Here is a 15867-nt window from a genome sequence, read left to right as displayed (position 1 = left end):
AGGGGGCCTGCTAACAGTTTTATGGCCCTCTCTCCTGACAATAGGTTAGTTAGCAAGTAAAAGACTTTTCTTTTAAGGTGACTTTCCTAAAGTTAGGTGGTAGACACATAACAAAGTTACATTCCTATAAGGCACTGGTGTAGTGAGCTGCAAGAAAGGAATTTATTAACTTAAGATCTGATGTGGTTAAATCAAAGGATTAATATATTTCCAAAGATACAATAGAGGAAACTGCAGCAAGCATTGATTCAACAATGAAATCTTTTCTAGTACTATTCTAATGATTTTAACTTCTTCAGCAGATTCCTGTATTTTAGAATATTAGGCTTTCTGTCCTTGCATGGCTGGGAGGCTATAAACAGTCACACTCATAGTTGTAAGAGCCCGGACAAACTTGTCATGCAAGTTAGAAAGCTATCAGAGGGGCTTGGATTGGAACACTCCTATTAAGCCGAGGAGAACTTTTAAACTACAGCTCTGAATTAATGTTTTCAGAGAAAGGTGGTTGGGGGGAAGCCCCTGTAAGTATTAGAGGACTTGGTAAGAGGCGTAAGATAAAGCAGTCAGATAAAGTAAAGCAGTCAGACTCCAGTTTTCTTTGGGGTAGATGCTCAGGTAAGTCCAGGGGGTTCCTCGAGCCCTGATTAGCCTTTGCCCATCAGGCCTCTTCCCCAGTTGACCTTTGCCACAGGTAGGATTTCCCTCGCTGGCTCCCGGCATCATGGTATATTAGGTTTCTATCTAAGATGTTTCAAGTTCTTTTACACACAGTTATGTGTGAACATACACACACACATCCACAAATCAGTAACAAAGGAACTAGGCAAATAACATGTCTATACAATTGAAATCATCTATTTAAAATAATACAATTGGAATCATTCTCCTGTGGGCATAGGGGGGGATGAGAACACTGAGTTTGTGTATACATATGGCTATAAAAGAAGTGCTAATAGGAGGTAGCATTAGATTGTAAGAGATAATCATCATTCCCCAAATCATAGCTAGTGTTAGACTGACAGGGCTTCTCTGGTGGCTCATTTGGTATAGAATCTGCCTGCAGTGCAAGAGACCCAGATTCAATTCCTGGATCAGGAAGATCCTGGAATGGCAACCCACTCCAGTGTTCTTTCCTGGGAAATCCCATGGACAGAAGAGCCTGGCGGGTGACAGTCCATGAGGTTGCAAAGAATCAGACATGACTTAGCAACTAAACCACAGACTCAAAATTAGTAAACCTATGTCCTGGAGGAGGACTGAAAAGTGTTCACCCTGCTGCATTCACCAGGGTTGAATATACTTAAAATAGTTTTCAAAGATAGATTGCAGAATATTTCAAGAGCAACCCATGGGGGAGATATTTGGGGGTCACAGTTGTGAGATTTTACCCTACTTATAGGCTAAGAAGTTAGTCTGTACATTTTCATGGATGTTGGCAGAAGATAAACTACTTCTGGGTCAGAGACAAAGGACTTTATTACCCATGGTGTAGTAGGCAGCATGAACTTCATAGTTGCATTGGTTCCCCTCCTTCCCCAAATCCTCTTAGACTGATATGGGAGGAATCAGAGAATGCTGTACACACAATAGGTCTGTGTCACAGCTGAGGAACCAGGATCCTTTGCAGAGCACTGCCAACAAACATCTTTAGGTTGTGGAGAGCTAACAAATCTGTCTTCTGACCATGGAATGAGATACTTTCTCTGTCATCCAAGGCCACCATTAATATAAACATCCTTGAAAAAGAGTCCAGAGCAAAATTCTCAATGCCTCTACTCAAAAGAAAGTGAAATTGTTGATCAGTCATGTCCAACTCTTTGTGACCCCATGGACTATAGTTCACCAGGCTCCTCTGTCCATGGAATTTACCAGGCAAGAATACTAGAGTGGGTTGCCATACCCTTCTCCAGGGAATCTTCCCAATCCAGAGATTGAACCCAGGTCTTCTGCATTACAGGCAGATTCTTTGCCATCTGAGCCACCAGAGTAGCCACTGTCTTATAAGACATGCAGAAATGAGTGGTCCATGGAAAATTGCTTCCTAACAAGAATCCTGCCATCAGTCAGTCATGAATGTGCCCAGATTGCTCCAAATGAACTTTCCCTCTAATCAGACACCTTTTCAACTTTGCTGGACCAGGGGACGGGAGGAGACAGCTGGCGCCCGCCTTTAGGAGCACCCATATAAAAACAATAAACCTTGAATCCTAACAGTGCCTCACAATCTATAATGCACTGAATGCCCAGGCCCTTCATTTCTACAAATTCCTCATTCAACACTGATGGGAACAAGAAAAGGAAGAAAAGAGGAAAGAAGTTATGATGTGATTATTTTACTGTCCAGTGGCTTTATGAATTTCCTCCCAGGATATTTTTCTGGCTTCCAAGGTGAAGCTGGGGTGTACCATGTGTAGTCACACATCAGCCACTTTCCAGAGGAAGGGAGGAAAATTAACCCACTTCTCTGTATGAGGGGTCTGGGGTGACAGGGTCGGAGATCACAAGGTCAAATAACCACTGAGTCAGACTCTTTTGTCATTTTTTACTGAATTGAATTTAGGGTTTACCCAGTTAGTGCCTTTAACAGGTTCATCATCTGTGCAAGGAGGTAGTAGAGGCAGCAACATAATGAGCACAGAGCCTCCCCACATAGCTAGGGAACCAGCCCCACCACCATCACAAGAGCTAGATCTACCTTGGTAAGACATACACTAAATTCAGAGTTGGAGGAAATTCAGAGTGAGAAATAAATGTGCCATCCTTAAAACAGTTGTTTATTAAGAAGTCTCCAATCTATTTTCTGCTGCAAGGGTGAGAATTCTTAATTATTTGTCCTTTGACTATGGTTCAGTTGGCACATGTAAGACCTTCTCACTCTGCTACCTAATTATAGAGGATTCATATACAAGAAAGCAGCCCAAAAAAGCCCACTTGGTCCCTGATAATGCTTTTAGTTCTTAACAACTCTGTGCATATTATTATAAAGTATTAACAAACAGGAAAATACTTTCTGTTTTTAATAGAGTATGACATCAAGTGAAGATTTAGCTGAAAGGTCTTTACTTTTCATTGTCACTTTCCTCCACAAGGATATGATTCAACTTTCCTTGTAGCATAAAGGGCAGATACCCTGCTTCATTATCAACTCAGAAATCACATTCTGAATATATAGAAACTTTTGCATCTGTTGGCATCAGTCTTTCATTTAAATTAGATCTTATGTTTCAAATACAAACTAGGTAATTTCTAATGTGGCCAATTTCTGGAAGATTTTACTTTTAAATGGCAAGTAGGATGGTTAACATATTTTTCATTAACAGATGCATGCCCTGACTTCATATTTGTACATTCCGCTTTCAGAAGGACAGGACCTCTTTTTGGAAGATGAATGATCTTCATAATAAATCAGTTAATCTTGTTTAAAATCTGTTTTACTCCTTCAGATGGAATATATATCTCAGTTACCAAACAGAGCCTGGAGCTGAACCTTCACTGAATTTACATTATGAGCATACTGCATTCATGTGAATTCTCAGAAGTCTACATCCCATACTATCTGAAAGTATTCATCTCTGCAAATCAGCACTCACCTCTGTCTATGCTATAATACATGTTTTCACTGTGTTGGAGGAGACAGAAAAGGAGAAAGCTGGGTAGAATTTAGGTTCCTTTTTTTGCCAAATAACAAATTCAGGAATCGATTATTGCACTGAAACAGATTTCCTGTGTGGTTTTGAACAACTTCTTGACTATTTATTGCCCCATCTACTAACATAAACCAAGCAACAAATTGGATTTGGGGCAGAAGGCTGGGATTTAGAAATATCTTGTGGCCATCACTAGATCTAAATAATCTGCGTAGCTGGTAAAATGGATTTCTTTCACGTTAAAAAAAGTAGGGAAGTTTTTACCCCAAAGGCACAGAGTAGTGATTAATAGACTCCTCAAAGTCTATGTAAGAAATCCTATTTTACAGCTACTCAAAATTTATTGAAATGTAGACCTGGTTTCCAAATGACATAATAATGCAATAAATGCAAATTAAACTTCAAAATGAAATCACAAAGTACTTATTTTAAAATCTCTTGTGTAATAAATATTTTTTCCTGTTTGTTCTTCTGCTTTTTGTTTTAACACATATAAGAACTTTAATAGATGAACTAGTTTCAACTGAGGCAGGGATCTGTTTACTTTGCTTGGCTGAAATCAGTTTTAATGGACCATATTAGCTGTATTTTCTGTGCCAATATACAAGTTTACAACTCATAATATCTGTCTTATATTATTTTTTCCTAAAAATTCATCGCACATGACTTCAGAGAAGAGGGAGGAAACTTGGCTTGACAAGTCTTGTGCATATTTATTCTGACAAATCTTTTTTAAAAAACCCATCAGGGATATTTTGCTTTTGTTCAAGAGGTTGGTGACTTGCCCAGTATTATGTGGTCATTTTGTTTAAGAATCTGGATACTTTCCTGGGTTAAGTTGCCTTTAAAGTCTGCTCTCTTTCTACTTTCCCCATCTTGCAAACTGTCTTTGCTCTTTTCTTCTTATCTGAGCTGCTTTTCGGCTCACTATACACAGCCACAGTTTCTGCTCAAAAAAGACATGCAGAGAGATTTTCAAAGAGGATATTTTCACACCACATTTCTTTTGTATTTCCTTTCTTCAAACCTACTTAACATATTTTAATCCATCTTTAATCATATATCTTTTTAGCAAATGATCTCATTTTTTTGGTTTTTGTTTTTTTTCTTTCGTTTCAAACCTCAGTTGGCTATGCTGATAAAAATGAAAAAAAAGTAATTAGATTTGTATTCAATGTCAAAAAATTCAAAATAAATGCATTTGCTTTAAAAGTGCACCTTTATTTAAAACCAAAATGCCACAGCAATGGTGAAGTTACCCAGCTTGATGTCAGCAGCCAAGAAGAAATCAAAAGCTGTAATCTCTTTCAAGTGCAGTTCTGATCTCTGCTGATCAGCCCACATTGCTCTCTTCTCCTACTGTCCTTGGCGAGGGGTGTGAGGGTAGCGTGGCATGCAGAAGAGACATCAGGGAGCGAGAACCAAATGGTGTTCTGGGGTGATCTGCAAAGGTACTGACACTTGGTGCTTCATTTCCTAAAGGGTAAAAAACTGACTGCAAGACCAACCACAGTAGGACTGCAAGATGTGGTCTAAATGAGATTCAAACACATTCGAATCCCTCAGAATACTATTAATCAGACTAGTGTTGAGTAAATATTTATTGAGCACCCACTGGGGAGAGGCCCTAGGTGGGTACTGATTTGACAAGATTAGTCCCCACCCCCGATGATCTAATGATCTAGTGGAGGACTGGCCAGGGTAATAGATATAAACCTTGACAAGTCTTGTGATAAAAGCTTATTCCATCAAGCTTAGGGCTCACACAGGTGAGCTTTCAAGACATATCCAGCAGAAAAAGAAAATGGAAAAGCAAAAACCAGCAAATTCATGTTAGAAAAGGAGTTACTAAATGGAGGAAAAAATAAAGGTGACTATTTATAATATATCACTCAGGTATTTTTCCTTGAGTGTGGAACTGGTCTGATGTCCTTGATCTGAAGTCTTATCATAAAGCTCTGTATTTCCTAAACTTTACTGCTAACCCCAGAATCACCTGTGGCCCCACCACACACCCACTAGATCCAGATCTGTGTGAAATGAGTCTGGGAAACTCCAATATTAACAGGTGCCTCTGGGTGCTGCAGTCCATGGGGTTGCAAAGAGTCGGACACGACTGAGCGACTGGACTGACTGGGTGATTTTAACAGGAAGTTTAGGAAACATTGGTTTCTAATGTTGGTGCCTGAAATGCTGGACATGACTGAAGCGACTTAGCATACACACACTCAAAGGTTAGAGGGCACTCATGTTAAGAATGTTAAAGTTACTGCACCTCACCCTTTAGAGTTTAACTGTGTGAGCCTGCTGTGAAGACCATTAATCTTTGTTTGGATCAGCATGTTAAGAGATTCTGATGGAGGTTTTCTGGAAGGCACTTTGAGAAATATTGATTTAATTGAATTTATGCCTCCTGAGAATAAACACATGTCATTCTTTCATGTAAAATAAGGATTTGAGGATTAACTTAATTTCAGATTATAAATCCACTAGAATATAAACTCTGAGAGGACAGGAGTTATTTTCTTCTGTTTTGTTCAGTGATACATGCCCAGTATTTGGAAGAATGACTTTTACATAGAAGATGCTTGCAAACCATTTGTTGACTAAATGAATGAACTAAAGGTGTAAAGATATCATGTCTCTTAGTCTTGCATTCCTCCCATATCTTCGAAGGCCATAGTATAATTGGAAGATGTTCACAAATGAATTTGCAAACAAAGAACAGGAGGATGGTGGAAGGAGTAGAGAGAAAAAAATCTAAATCCCTTTAGAACTTCAGGAGGGAGAAAAAGAAGTCAACAAAGAAAAAATAGGAGGGATAAATGACCACCCCCTCAACACACACAACTCTGTTGACTTCACAGAGCTACTAGGGTCACTGTAGTCTTGGACACCCATCACTATTTGACCCTAGAGGCTTTGAGTTGCCTCCTTTGAGAGAAGGAATACCAGAGGGCAGGGTGAGGTTTTGATGAGAATATGTACAAGAAGCAAACTTGTAGCTTTCTCCTCCCCCACTTTCTCCCTTATTTTCTAAACTTTCCCTATGCATGTTGGGACCCACAATCTCATTTGGTGTGTCAACAAGTGAGTTGGGCCATGGCATCACATGATCTGAGTTCACTATCCCATCTCAGTTCTTTTCAGCTGTGTATGGAGTCTTGTGTCCCTTGATTCAGCACCTGAGCATTCACTTGCTCCTATATTAGTGAAAGCAGAATCTTGAGTGTTAGGAACCTTACCAGCTGAAGGAAAAAAAAAAAAAAGCCAGCCCCTGATATGCAGCTCTTACACCTTCTTTAAGGGTTGCTGATTGTCCCCTGCAGACACTGTTTATTCCTGTCTTAGCTCTGGGTGTGAGAATAGGTGTGTGTGTTAGTTGCTCAGTCCTGTCCAACTTTTAGGGACCCCATGGACTAAATATAACCTGCCAGGCTCCTTTGTCCATGGGCTTCTCCAGGCCAGAATACTGGAGTGGGTAGCCATTCCCTTCTCCAGGGGATCTGCCTGACCCAGGGATTGAATCCAGTCTCTCACACTGCAGGTAGACTCTTCACTGTCTGAACCACCAGGGAATGAGGCCACAATAATGGCTCCTCTCAGCTGTTCCTGAATCTGGGACTGTATCCTTTGAGAGCTGTGTATTTTCAGGGGCTGGGAGGGGCGGCATAAAGATTTTAAGAATGAGATTTGAGTCTAACAAATGGAATGCATAGCAGAGTGTGCTGTATTCACAGGAGATATTTCCCCCCTAATTATTAAGTGCTGTGTGAAGGATGAGGAGTAAAAAATGGAATGGGATGCATTCAATGAATCATGTTAATGCAGCTCTATCCTGATGCTTTCCAAATACACTGACCCTAAGAAAGATTGTACAGGTGTTTTTCTTATGGATCTTCCATGATGGTGACTAAGGCCCCTCCTGGAATAGGCAGGATGCTAGAAAGTTTCTCTTTGTTCTATAAAGATCTGCATTGTATAAGACTCTCCAGGGCATAAAAAGCCTTCTGTCAAAACTATACAGTGTTTCTTTTTGCCCACAACATAAAGGTTTTAAGGAAACTGGCTTTGTTGGTGCCTTGCCTACGACATAAAGGTTTTGAGGAAACTGGCTTTGTTGGTGACACAGGGAACACAGGTAGCTCCAGTGTTCAGAAAACAGGGTTTGGTCCTCCATAATTTCATTTTGAATAGCTACCTCAGAGAAGCCGCTTTCTTTATAACTATACCATTCGTAGAGCACTTGATAGCCTACAAAGCACCTTCGCATGTCTTGTGTTTTGAGCCCCACAATGAACTTGAAAGACTGAATTTATTGTTCTATTTCTTACAGTACAAAAGGGCAGCTTGGAGATTTTAAAGAAATTTCCAGTGAGTGGCAGAGTGGACAACAAACGAATCTTATCCCAAATCCCATCTTTTACTCCTAATAGTATAGCTTATGACTCTCACAATGAATGAGAAAAAATATCTCAAATTTTGAGCAAGAAGTTTGGGCAGAATGTGCCAGCATCCTGCTCAAGGCGGCATTTGGATTTCTAGACAAATTAGGAAGTGACTTAGATTGTTTAATGTAAAGCAGTGGTTCTCAAAGTGTGGTCCATGGATCAGCAGCAGCAACAGCATCATGTGGGAGCTTGTTTCAAATGCACAATCTCAGACCCCAGGAATCTAGAGGCAGAGCCCAGGAATCTGTTGTAAACCAGTTCTGCAGGTGATTCTGGGGCATGCTATTGAGAAATTCTGATTTGATGCATACCACTTCATGAAGTCCTCTCCTCTTCATCCCCTTATCCCACAATTTAACCTTTAGTTTAAAATCCTTTTTGATGCATAATAAACACTTTGTCATTTAGTACAATAGGAAGGTTTTCTCTATAAGTCAGTGAGAAACAGGCCCAAAATACTGAGAACTGAGATGGGTGAAGAAGGTGAAGGGAAAAATTACGAGTTGGGAGCATAGACGTTTTCTGGAAGGTCAGTGGGAGACTCAGGTCTTGGGACTTCAGAGTTGCGAAGAGAAAGCAAGAACCAAAATGAAGAAAGGATTGAATTTACACTTTCTAAATTAATATTTTCTGGCTGTGTCTAAGACTACTTCTATCACAATCAGTTACTTTTCCTGCAATGCTATTGTCTTTTAAAATTGATAGTTTCAACCCATTGGTTCAACTAATCAAATATTATAATCTACTTAGTTTAAAAACACAAATAGTAAGTAACTCTCTCAGTAGAAAGTATCTTTATCAAGGAAAAGGACATCCTTATTTTAACTTTGGAAAAGACCTGGGTATGCGGAAGTAAAAGGCTTGTGTTCAGTGGAGTATCTCCAGGGCAGCTTCTAAGTCTACAAATGCAGCACTCAGGAAGACTCTGTGGCTCTGGGGGGACTAATAAAAGAGTACAAAGTTATGGCTAAGATTGCTTGCTTCTCATAAAGCCTACCTTACACAGGGTGAATCCTCTTCATGAATAGTTTTCCAGTCTTCAGCCTGTATCATGAGTATTTGTCATACAATTTAATAGTAAGAACCAAAAGATTTATTACTGGGTAGAAATCACAAGGATGCTATCTTTTTGTGCATTTAAAAAATTAAAAGAGAAATGCCATGTGTCTACATAGTAGTAAAAGCCCTTTTCCCATTCACTTTGATCCATATTTGGGCCAGAGGAGGAGACTAACTTTCATGGAACTTTCCCCTGTGACAGGAAGTAGCTCTATTCCTCAATTGTAAGACAGAAGATATGTTCCTTGCTAAACCTTTTGAGTCCCTAATGGTAAACATGGGTCACTTATATATGAAAATTTTATCTGATAATATAGACATTTTCATTTTATTTGTCCAAAAGAAAACTTTTTCTCTCCATCCCAACTCCTCCATCATTCTTGATGTTGCTAATATCCTTGTAAATAACTGCTTCATGGCTCCTCACTTCATGGTTCCGCACTTCACAGGGCAGGGCAGGCAGGGACTGACTGCTGCCCCCAAGAGGTTCACTGGGGACCAAACTCCAGTGTAAAGAGGGAGTAATCCTTGTGCAAACTCAGCCTAAAATCACATGAGCAGCTTGCTTATTTGTCTTGTTTCATCTTGGAGCTGTCATGTCTCCTAGTTGATTGATTTTGAGAATGTGTTTCTTAGTGAAATTCTAGAAAATCAATTGCTTGTCAGAAAATCTACTCTGTGGTCTTACAACCAACTGGACTGTGCTGTGAATTACATGGAACAGGGTCAAGTTGGTGACATGAATATTCTATCTAGGTTTTTCTGGTTCTGTTCCAGTCAGGATACATCTTATCATTTCTTTAGGGAACATGAAAGCTCCCTGGTTGGGAGGTGGTGTACATTCTGGTCAAAGTAATCTCATACCCTATGCTAGCTATTAACTGAATACTTATAGATGCCAGGTATAACTTATTAAAACAAATTTTCATTCCTCCATCTATAACGTATGTGATCTTGTTTTGTCCATTTGTCAGATAGGGTAGAAATGGGCAGAACTAAAAGAGAAGGAAAATAGCCTGCCTAAAATGTTGGGGCCAAGACTCAAATCTAGGTCTGCCTGAGTCCAAAACTAATTGCTTTCACCACCTTATTCTATTCCAACCCCAAGTTTCCTTCCTGAAGCTCCAAACCCCCAAGATCATCGAGAAAGAGTGTGAGAAAGAATCTATCTGAACCCTCTTTGTATTTGTCACATTGCTTCAGTTAATAATCTGTATCTACTAGGTGCTCAATATTTGATAAGCAAATGAATGGATACATGTTTATAAAATGGATATACATCAGGTACTATTTGCAGGAGGCTTGTACACAAAAAGTATATAAAGCAAAACGTCTTCCTTCTTTGTCAATAATGTTTTAATAACATTAAAAAATCTAAGTATTTAATTAAATATTTTAATTAAATATTTAATTCAGCAAAATGTAGGAGGAGTATGTTTTGGCTCATGGGGGAGACTGTGGCGGGTGAAGGAAGGACTCAAATGTTGCCACTCTCCTTGTACCTATTGCCTGACAATGGCCTCATCATGGGTAGAGTGCCCCTCCCTGACCCTTGACTTTCAGCTTGGTCTGCAGACTTACTCTGGCTTATGGCATGCAGGTGGGGATGACCCTACAAGGCCTCTTGTGTTTCTCCTGCCCTTCTTGCACCTCAAGTTTCAGCATGAGAAGAGTTTTCATCAGGTGTTGCACCTTGAACCTTGACCCTGAATGAGATGTGAACCCAGCTGAGTCAGCCCAGACTAGACTGTCTGACTCATTCCATCCAAGTGCAGATCCAGTGAAATAAAAACTTGTTACAGTCACTGAATGTTGTAGCAGAGCTAATGAATATGGTAGATGTTCCCACTGTTTACAGAGTTAAATGTCAGGGGCTCTAATTTAACATTATGCTAAAATAATAAATAACAATTTGCTCACTAAGGGAAATAAATCCTGAATACTCATTGGAAGGACTGATACTGAAGCTGAAACTCCAATACTTTGACCACCTGATGCAAAGAGCCGACTCATTGGAAAAGACCCTGATGCTGGTACAGATTGAAGGCAAAAGGAGAAGAGGGTGGCAGAGGATCAGATGCTTGCATAGATAGCATCACTGATTCAATGGACATGAACTTGGGAGAACGCCAGGAAATGGTGAGGGACAGGGAGACCTGGTGTGCTGCAGTCCACAGGGTCACAAAGAGTTGGACATAACTTAGCGACTGAACAACAACAACACTAGGTCTCACTCTTAAATATTTTTAAGAAGAGTTAAACCTTAGAGATGGCCCAAGGCTGAGAAGCTAGGACAGAGGCAAACAATTGAATAGCCAGAAAGTGTTAGTTGCTCGGTTGTGTCCAACTTTTTGCGACCCCATGAACTGTAGCCCATCAGGCTCCTCTGTCTATGGTATTTTCCAGGCAAGTATACTGGAGTGGGTTGCCATTTCTTTCTCCAGGGGATCTTCCCAATCCAGGGGTTGAACCCACGTCTCCTGCATTGGCAGGCAGATTCTTTACCATCTGAGTCATTCACCACCCTGAGTCATTCACCACCCTGAGTCATTCACCACTCTGTCAGGAAGAGGAGCCTCCCTTCTTCACGTAGAGATTAGATCTGTTTAACAACTTAGACTTGGTTGTTCATAAGAAAATTTCTGATATTGTCTGCAGTTTTCTTGAAAATGTTTTAAATGTGGTTTGTGGAACATATATGTGTGTGTTGGCTTTCAATCTGTATCTTGGAGATCACCAGTGAGCATTTGAAGCCCCTAATCAAGAGCATTCGCTACTGGGCCTTGTTACTTTGGATTTCACAGTCTGTATTCAGAAATTCTAGGCTCTGCCAGTGCCCTTCAACTATCTTTATCTCTGATCATCACCAGATGGTTTGTTAATTAGTATAATGTAAGGAATGATCTTAATTGCTGACTTGAGTTACAACATATGTGGATTGGCTAGAAATATTATCTATATTTCTGCCTTTGCATGAATTCGTATAAGAGGTCTAGAGAAGCCACGACCTTTACAAGTGAAGCCCCAGGGCTACGATTACATCTGAATCTTGTGTGAAGCCATTTTGGAGAATTCTGAATAGTGTCATGTCTGCCATGTATAAAGATTTGAAACAAAACATTTAGTGAAATGTCTAAAAAGACAAAGTGATGACTACCTGCTCATAAATATGGCATGACTTAGACCAGGGGTCCCCAACCTATAGGGTCTAATATCTGATGATCTGAGGTGGAGTTGATGTAATAAAAATAGAAATAAAGCACACAGTAAATATAATGCACTTGAATCACCCCCAAAGTATCTGCTCCTCCCAGTCCATGGCAAAATTGTCTTCCACAAGGCCAGTCCCTAGTGCCAAAAAGGTTGGGGATTGATAACTTAAACCATCGGTGGCAAGATCCTGAGAGCAGAGCCCTAGGGACCTTTTCTTTTCTGTTGGAAATCACCCAGCTCTACCACAACAACCTAATATTTCGGTATAACCAGACTGCCTTATCTCAGCTACAATTGCTTCTTTAAAAGATTTAGTTAAAAGGTAATGAGACATGGAATGAATAAACAGTGGTGTATTTCTTTAATGAAATTCTATTCAGCAACATAAAAAATATTGCTATATGCAACAATAAGGGTGAATCTCAAAGATGTTATGTTGAGTTGTACATTTCACATTAGAGGATATGGCTGTACATGTATTCTACCCCAAGTGAAAAATAATTGGCCATAAGAAAGATATCTAGATAATTAGCAGATCCACAGCAAGACAAGAATTGTCTTACCTAATGAGAACTATAATCCCTGTCCAGAAATTCTCCTTCTTACTAACTCTAGAATCCAGGCTGCCGCCTTCTCATTTTTCTATCCATTTCTGAAGCTCACAGAAACTTGCTTTATTCATCTGAAAAGACAAATAATTGCACTCCAGGAACTCTTTTGTACAACTTCAAGAGTCCTATTCCACAGACTCTGAAGTGAATCTGTGAACAGCCCTTGCTGGAATTGTACAATGACAGGTGACCATCATGGAGCTGTCTTGGCTGAAGTGACTTAGCTAAAGGCATGTATACAGCTAATCGCTGCAGCCAACTAAAAGCTAAAACTTTTCTACCTATTAAAGTATAAAATTTTCTTACAGTTTCAGACTTTTCATTACAGTAAAGTCATTCCTTCAGTATCTGCTATGTAAATTCAATTTTAAATGAGTAATATCTTTTAAAATAAGTATTAATATCTTTATTGATATTTTTTCAAATAGTTGGGTATTAGATATAAAATTTTCCTAATTTATTTTTGACTTCAAATTAAACTTTACCAAATTTAAAAAATAACTTGCAACAAATAATTTATAAACTATAATTTTCATTATAATTTATACTTTCAACAGTTGAGTCTACTCTTTTCAGGCTTAACTTTTATTTTTTACAAATTTTCCATACTGTTTACATTTATGTGAACTTTAGAACTCTGAGACTTTTTCCTTCAACATCCCTCTCATTAGTATTTCAAGACAGGCTTACATAGCTGCAGCCTGGGTAAAAATGTAGTGAATATTGATGCTAATATGGCATGCTTTGGCTTGTGTCAATCAGGATATTGTTTCACCAAAGCTTAAGACAGATGAAGAGCTCTGAAAAGAATGCAGACCAGAAAAACAAAGATGAATTATATGTCGAAAGTGAAGAAAATTTAAATAAATTAAATGATTTACACTGAAGAAAAGAGGATGAAATCAGAATTCTCAGATTTGGCTTCATTTGAATAGAATTTTTCAAGAGGTATTTTGAAATTTTCATAGATTATAAATGTTACTTGTTTAGGTTTTAGCTGCAATAATTTTAGGCTTATAGAGAAGTTGGAAAAATAGTACAGAGAACTCTCATACACCCTTCAACCAGTTACCCCAATGATAACATCCCACACAACCATAACATGATTGTAAAGAAGTAACAGAATTAACAAAAGAAATTAAACTACATCTAATCAAACAATACCTTGTGCGTATTTTACCAGTCTTTCCACAAATGTGCTTTTTTCTGTTTCATTATCTAACTTGAATACCACACTTACATTTAATTATTTTTCCCAAGCTTCTTTTAATGTGTGATGATAGTTCCTCAGCCTTTCCTTGTCTTTCGTGACTTTGACACATAAAGCTAACCCTCACAGAGTTAGAGTCTAACATTCATTATTTATTTTGTGACAAACTGTTCCAAATTTGGCCACTGGGAGCTCTAATTGATTTCTCTTGTCCTTTTGCCATGCTCCCTATCAACTTGTTTAACACTTTTCATCTAATACTCCCAGAAGTTCTATGCTCAACTTGTGTATTCTATTCCCCAGCCTGAGGGCAGCCCTAGATCAGGGTTCCAAGGAGCCTTCATTTCGGTTATTAAAGAACAGCATTTAGGAGTTTGGGAATTAACATATGCACACTACTATATATAAAATAGGTGAACAACAAGGACCTGCTGTGCAGCATAAGGAAATATCTAATAATAACTTATAATGGAAGAGAATATTAAAATAAATGTATATATATAATTGAATCACTTTGCTGTACACTCGAAACTAACACAACATTGTAAATCAACTATAGTTCAATTTTTTTTTAAAATGTCATTTAGAAACAAAGATCTGGGAACTAGGTATGCTCATTGCTACCAAGATGTCACTGCCTCTATGTTCTCTTGGGGGATAAAGCTGGGCCACATTTGTTTGCACGTGCTGTGCTGTGCTTAGTCACTCAGTTGCATCTGACTCTTTGCCACCCTTGGACTGTAGCCCACCAAGCTCCTCTGTCCATGGGGATTCTCCAGGCAAGAATATGAGTGGGTTGCCATTTCCTTCTCCAGGCAATCTTCCCAACCCAGGGATTGAACCCAGGTCTTCTGCATTGCAGGCAGGTTCTTTACCATCTGAGCCACCAGAAAAGTCCAAGAATACTGAAGTGGGTAGCCTATCCCTTCTCCAGGGGATCTTCCCAACCCAAGAATGAAACTGGAGTCTCCTGCACTGCAGGCAGATTCTTTACCAGCTAAGCTACCAGGGGAGCTCCACGGGTTTGCATAGAAACCCATATATATGTCCATACCCGTATTAATTTCCATAGCTCTATAATCTATTTATCTATCTATGTATATGCGAGTTCAAAATTATACCTTTACCTCTAATTCAGTACACGTAGTTCATTCTACCATCATCTCCCCATTTTATAACTAAGAAACTGCCTCTGTAACATATTTACTTATTTGTTCAAACATGGTATACATGAAGGGCCATTTCAGAATTGCTAACATACTTAAATTTATAAACTCAAGTGCAGTGTTTGTGTACCAATCTTTTTGTCTTTAGTCTTACAACTTAGCGACTAAACCACAATCACCAACAACCAGTTGAAGCAATGTTTTTTAAAGTTACGTGCTGCAGCATATTTCTTCACCATCTCATTCACTATGATCAGAGTACTCATTTACAATACAAAGAGATTCAACTGTCATAGTCTGTACCATTTTGGTTTCCCATAATATCCTAATTATTTTAACTTACATATGAAAATTCACCCTTTGTGGTAGATCGATTTTTGAGTTTGGACAAATGACTAGAGTTGTGTATTCATAATATAGAACAGTTCCATGACCTCAAAATTTCACTTACGCTCATTTGTAGTCAAGCTCTCTTCCCATGCCACAAAACAAATAACTACCTTTTTTAAA

Source organism: Moschus berezovskii, chromosome X (assembly GCF_049115385.1).
Source record: "Moschus berezovskii isolate FMDL1 chromosome X, NW_MosBer_1.0, whole genome shotgun sequence".
In the NCBI taxonomy this organism is placed as follows: domain Eukaryota; kingdom Metazoa; phylum Chordata; class Mammalia; order Artiodactyla; family Moschidae; genus Moschus; species Moschus berezovskii.
This window is presented reverse-complemented; position numbering follows the sequence as displayed.